Here is a 7,002-nt window from a genome sequence, read left to right on the forward strand (position 1 = left end):
AAGGACTCAGTCATGCATTGTTCCATGCAACAGCAAGGATAAAACAAGCAAAATGCTCTTCAGTAGAAAATACAGGAAGATAGCTTCAGACATGTGCTCGAAGGTTCTGAACTAGCTTAGACACATCTGTCTTTGTTGGCTACATGATGCAGAGAGAGAGAGAGAAAGGAAGGAAGAGGAAAGAAACTTCACTTCCTCTCTGGAGGAGAGAGGGTGTGACTTAACTATCTAGCAATATGGGAAGTTTTTAGCATTATTTAATGATCAGCATACCAGAAAAGGCTCCACATTTCTGTACAGCAGAATGCTGTGGAAGGAACAGAATAGAGACAGGGTTCCAAGAGCATGGGATGGATGGGGGATAATCTAATAGTAATGATGTTATTCTTTCCTTGAGCCACTTATTCTACCAACTTTTGTCATATATGAATGAATATAACAAAGATTAAGGTAAAAAAGGAGAAAAGTACACATTTAGATTCTGCAGTATTCTTAGCAGATCATTTTCAGGTCCACCCCACCATCTAATTATCTGGCTATCAGATATCTGGCCAGCCCACCAATTGGATAAAGGGATTATTTGGCACAGGTGTCATGTTTGAGAGGATTGCTGTAAGTGTATAGGGTACCTAGGGGCTTGAGTATAGCGGCTGTGCTACATACATCAAGAAAGCACACTTCAGGCCCTTCTAGCTTTACCTTGTTTAACATAATGATAAGGGGAAACAATGCATCAGGCGAGAGCAGCCGGAGTAAGTATGAATGCATTTTCTTTTTACTCAGTTTTGGGCCTGCTTTGAGTTTTCCTGTATGGCTTACAGTAATCAGCCACACAAACTGACAGAAATCAGGATAAAAATATGGAACCTAAATAACAAATGAAAATTGAACTTAAAAGCCTGGGTGCATAAAATGGGTTTTGCCCCATGCTGAAGAAGCAGAAGAACTGGTTGTGGGTGAGTGGACAGGTGCCTGGGGGGGAAAAGCCCTAGTCCTTGTTCACTTACCTGTTGGTAGGTGAGTCACAAAGGGGCTCTGAAGAGGATGTACCTCAAAGTTTAGGGAGGTTTATGTGGGTAGGGGTGCTTTAAATAAGAAGAAAGGATGAGAACCAAAACACATAGGCCTTATATTCAGTTCCTTAGTGCTGGACACAGTAGTAGGGAAAAAGCTCACTTAGTGTGGGTGTCTTCTCTGTTAGAATTCCTGCTCTATGATTGCAGTCATGGGATTGTTGTCTATCACATGACGGTGTATGTTTTGACTCCACAGAGTGGGAAGTGATGGAGACAGGATGTTTGTGTTACTGTGAAGTGGGACTGTTGTCCTTTGTTATTTTTCTCTTTGCTGTCTGATGCTAGAGAGAGAGGGAACCATGTTGCTGTGCTCCATGTGTGTTTATATGTAAATAAAGTAGATTAGCCAAAATGCTGAGTTGCTGAGGTCTGTTACGCAAGCTGTGAAGACTGTCGATCCCTAAGTGTGCCGGTGTCTGTTGGCATCGGTCGTTGTGATGTTTGGGCTGAAGAAAGCTTTTGAAGCTCCCGAAAGAACGACCAGGAGGGAGAGAACATGCCAGTCAGGCTGGGTTTTCTTACCTTCTTAATCTATGCATTGTGTTTCACAAGACTGTTTCTCTTGCCTTTTATCTTGTTTGTTGTTAGCTGCTTTGGCACCATTGTGTGGAAAGGTGGCTTATTGTTCTTGATAGCGACAGAGTTGTTGATAATCCTGAACGGGCATCTATCTAGGTGTGCAAGTGCCTAGATGTGATTTCGTTAGCGTCCTTCCTTATCCAGTACAACATACCCTCAAGATAGGCCTGGTTTTGAAAGAGTAACCTGAAGTTTGCCTCCTAGAAATCATCCAAGCGTCTTGTATATTATATTTTAACATGTCTCCATGTTCCTGTTGTGCTTAGTATATCATTTTAGCATGATGGAGGATATTAAGAAGGACTTACAGCTCCCTACAGCTTTAAGAACAGATGTTTGAAACATAATTTCTGTGGTGCACCCAGCCTTTGGATTGAATCAAGACAAAGGCTGCAATCCTAGGCATGTTGACCTGTAAGTAGCTCCATTTAACTGAGTGGGATTTGTCTCTCAGAAAATGTGCAGAAGATTGCACTGTTACACAGGGCCCATTTTTAAAAAACTTGAAAAAGTTAGTGATGACTTAGGTCTCATTTATTTCACTGGGAACTAAATGCAACTTACACTGCAATTCTTTATCTGTTCATGAGTAACTTGTTAATGGAATTTACTTCCTTGTAAGCATACCTAGGATGGCAGACTTAGTCTGGCTCCCACCTATTTGCGTAAAATTAATAATGCTTGTGTTGCATTAGACATGCCAAAAGAACATAGGTAAAATCATAGAATTGTGCCGTTGGAAGCACTCCAAGGCTCATCTAGTCCAACCCCCTTAGAATAAGGACTAAAAAAAAAGAATTTACCTTTGATAACTTCAAAATATGCAATTGAAAGTTGTTCTGCATGCAGATCTTTATATATGCACATATACACATACTGTGTGTGTGTGTGTGTGTGTGTGTGTGTGTGTGTGTGCTTCTGTATATTGCTTATGTTAACCAAAACTACCACCAAGAAATAATGACCTTTTAAACTTTTTTCAGCTCTCCTGACAGAAAAGAGAGAATAATCCTAGATAAGTAGAAGGTTGGGGTGATTGGCACATAGTGTTGAGTAATTTTCAAATAACCACTGCAGCTGTTCCTTTAAGAATATCCTGATGTGCAGACATTAGCAGGATGTAGTGTTTATCAAAATGGCCTGGCTTCATCTGCTGATGTCTGTACATCAAACTGCTCTTAAAGTCATAGGAGCAGGCTAGCCCGGTTATCTTTCTGATTATCTAACAACTCTTCAAGTTCAGAATAAAATATGAGACTTCTTTTATATTTGAACCGTAGTTTCAATTTTTCACTGTGACCCCATATCACAATTCTGTTTATGACATTTTAGTATTGGTTTCCAGCACAGCCTTTGTTTTGCAACTTTTCAAAAAAAATATCTATGTAGTTTCTCTCATAATAATAATAATAATAATAAATTTTATTTATATCCCGCCCTCCCCAGCCGAAGCCGGGCTCAGGGCGGCTAACAACACCAAAATAGTGCGACATTATAAAAACATTATAAAAATTAATTAAAATCAAGATTGATGGCAGCCATAAAGTTTTGTAAAGGTTGCCAGAGGAGGGAGTCAGGCTGCGCCCTAACCAAAGGCCTGGCGGAACAGCTCTGTCTTGCAGGCCCTACGGAAAGATGTCAAGTCCTGCAGGGCCCTTGTCTCTTGTGACAGAGCATTCCACCAGGTTGGAGCCGCAGCCGAAAAGGCCCTGGCTCTAGTTGAGGCCAGCCTAACCTCTCTGTGGCCTGGGACCTTCAAGGTGTTTTTGTTTGAAGACCGTAGGTTCCTCTGTGGGGCATACCAGGAGAGGCGGTCCCGTAGGTACGAGGGTCCTAGGCCGTATAGGGCTTTGAAGGTTAAAACCAGCACCTGAAACCTGATCCTGTACTCCACCGGGAGCCAGTGCAGCTGGTATAGCACCGGATGAATGTGATCTCGCAGCGAAGACCCCGTAAGGAGTCTCGCTGCGGCATTCTGCACCCGCTGGAGTTTTTGGGTCAGTCTCAAGGGCAGCCCCACGTAGAGCGAGTTACAATAATCCAGTCTGGAGGTGACCGTCGCGTGGATCACAGTAGCTAGGTCAGGGCGAGAGAGGTAAGGAGCCAACTGCTTAGCTTGGCGGAGATGAAAAAATGCCGCCTTTGTAATAGCTGCAATCTGCGCCTCCATGGAGAGGGAGGTATCGAAGATTACACCCAAACTCTTAACGGACGGTGCTGGCACTAATTGCACCCCCGCAAGAGATGGGAGCTGCCCCCTCAGTCCCATATCATCCTGTCCCAGCCAGAGGACCTCTGTCTTCGAAGGATTTAACTTCAACCAGCTCCCATGCAACCATCCAGCCACAGCTTCCAAGCATCTGATCAGTGTGTCTGGGGCCGAGTCAGGATGGCCATCCATCAACAGATAGAGTTGGGTGTCATCAGCATACTGATGGCAGCCCAGCCCAAAACTCCTGACAAGCTGGGCGAGGGGGCGCATAAAGATGTTAAAAAGCATCGGGGAGAGAATCGCACCCTGAGGCACTCCACACACCAAGGAGTGGCGCGATGACAATTCCCCCCCAAGCGCCACCCTCTGTCCCCGACCAGAGAGAAACGAGCGCAGCCATTGAAGGACTGTGCCCTGGATCCCCACGTCGGCAAGGCGGTGGTCCAGAAGTTCATGATCGACCATGTCAAAAGCTGCTGACAAATCTAGAAGAATCAGCAGCCCCGACCCGCCTCGATCCAGCTGTCTACGAAGATCATCTGTTAGGGCAACCAGAGCCGTCTCGGTCCCATGGCCAGCGCGGAAGCCGGACTGGAATGGATCCAGAGCCGATGTTTCATCCAGAAACCCACCAAGCTGTTCAGCAACCGCTCTCTCAATCACCTTACCCAGGAACGGAAGATTCGAAACCGGGCGGTAATTGGATAGATCTAAAGGATCTAATGATGTTTTCTTTAAGAGCGGGCGCACCACTGCCTCCTTCAATTCCCCTGGGAATGTCCCCGTGCCAAGGGACAAATTGATGATATCCCCCAGGAGGGCCCGCACCTCGTCTGGACACGCTCTAATCAGCCAAGACGGGCACGGGTCAAGAGGACAGGTGGTGGGCTTTCCAGCTCGGAGGAGTCTGTCCACATCGGCTGGGGATATCCGGTCGAAGTGGTCCAATACTGGACCCGAGGACAGTCGAGGGGCCTCCAGTTCCTTTATTGTATCCAAATTGGCAGGGAGGTCATGGCGGAGCGACAAGACCTTCTCCGCAAAAAAGCTCGCAAATGCCTCACAGCTGTGTGTCAATTTGTTATTTAAATTTGGCTGTCCTTCGAGGGACGTTAAAGACCGAATTATACTAAATAATTGCGCCGGGCGAGAGCTAGCGGATGCAATGGAGGCCGAGAAGTAGGACTTCTTAGTGGCCTTCACAGCCATCTCGTAGGTTTTCATAAACACCTATAAGATGTTCTTGAAGCTCCGTCACGGGCACGCCGCCATACTCGCTCTAGCCGTCTGAGGTCCCGCTTCATTTTCCGGAGCTCCTCGGTAAACCAGGGAGCCCGGTTTCTGCGGGGTCGCAGAGGGCGCTTAGGTGCGATCTCATTGATGGCTGCCAGGAGATGGGTATTCCAGCCCTCAACAAGCTCAGTCAATGAGTCGCCAGGGGGAGAAAGGTCCCGCAAGGCTTGACGGAATCTATCAGGATCCATCAGCCTCTGCGGGCGAGCCCAAATTGGCTCGCCACCTAAGCAGGGTGGGGGTGGAACGTCAATCCTGGCTTTCAGAGCGTAGTGATCAGACCATGGCACCTTCATCGAAGGAAACATGATCACATCTATACCAGCGCCAAAGATCAAATCCAGCGTGTGGCCTGCTTGATGTGTGGGGCCCGAAACAAACTGGGAGAGCCCTAGTGTCGCCATGGAAGACACCAGGTCCAGAGCCTGTGAGGAGGGAGTGGCATCAGCATGGATGTTGAAGTCCCCCAATACCAATAGGTTAGGGAACTCCAAGGCCCAGCCGGCCACCGCCTCCAGCAGGCCTGGCAGGGTGGCTGCTGGTGCGCTAGGTGGCCGGTACACCAGCCAGACAGCCAAGCTCACCTCGGAGCCCCACACTAGGCCAACACATTCAATGCCGGGGATCGATGGTGATGGTAGAGCCCTGAAAGAACAATCTTCAAGCTATATGCTTGAAGTTAAATATGAAATAGTACGGTACCGGCTAAAGATAGACAGGTAGAGGGAATTTGGCACGAGAGGTTGATTTGATGCATACACGGCAAGATATGAATAGGAGTTGAACACTTAGTAACTCAGGGCTCAGCAAACTTTTTCAGCAGGGGGTGTCCACTGCCCCTCAGAGCTTGTGGGGAGCCGGACTATATTTTGAAGGAAAAAAATGAACAAAATCCTATGCCCCACAAATAACCCAGAGATGCATTTTAAATAAAAGCACACCTTCTACTCATGTCAAAACACCAGGCAGGCCCCACAAATAACCCAGAGATGCATTTTAAATAAATGCATGTAATAAATTCACGTAAAATTCATGTAAATAAATTCATGTAAAAAACACGCTGATTCCCGGACCATCTGCGGGCCAGATTTAGAAGGCGATTGGGCCGAATCTGGCCCGAGGGCCTTAGTTTGCCTACCCATGCTCTGGATGAATGCCCACATTCAGAGGTTGGCAGGGGTTGAAATGGGCATTTAGGAAATGTGGACAGGTTGAATAACGAGTGCAGAAAAGTTCAGGCTCCTTCAAATGATTAAAAATATTGACTAATCTGTAAAAATCAAGAGCAAACGAATGGCAAAGGAGAAAGAGGAAAGGATAAAGATGAAGCCAATGGATTCGCCCTTGAGGTGAACTGGGGGGACACAGCAGGAAAATCCCAAACCTTTCCAATCTTCCTGGTCCCTGAATTGAGTGGTTTTGTTAGGTTTTTTTTACAAGTTTGTTTTTAATGTAGTTTAAAACAAACGTATTGCATTACTAGTGTTGACCAAACCAAGCCCTACAAGCATCTCATATTACAAAGAAAGGTGGGGGGAGACAGGGGTAGCAACGTGAATAAAATATTGGGTGGGAGGGCAAGTAAGCCCCGCGTTGCATAATTGATTACATGATGCAGTGCACAGACACCATTTGAATGACAATGCCCATCAACTTGGGGTTTGTGTGGTCCCCTCAAACTTGGGGTTTGTGTGGTCCCCTCAAATATTTTATGAGTGGGCGGGGTATAAAGAATAAATTGTTGCGGGGTATAAAGAATAAATTGTTGTTGTTGCTCCTATGAGTGGGGGGTGTAAAAACTGGGTAATTTGTCTTCCTTGCATCATGTTACGAGCAGGAGGT

This window comes from Podarcis melisellensis, assembly GCF_964234715.1.
Source record: "Podarcis melisellensis genome assembly, chromosome: 10".
NCBI classification, from domain to species: domain Eukaryota; kingdom Metazoa; phylum Chordata; class Lepidosauria; order Squamata; family Lacertidae; genus Podarcis; species Podarcis melisellensis.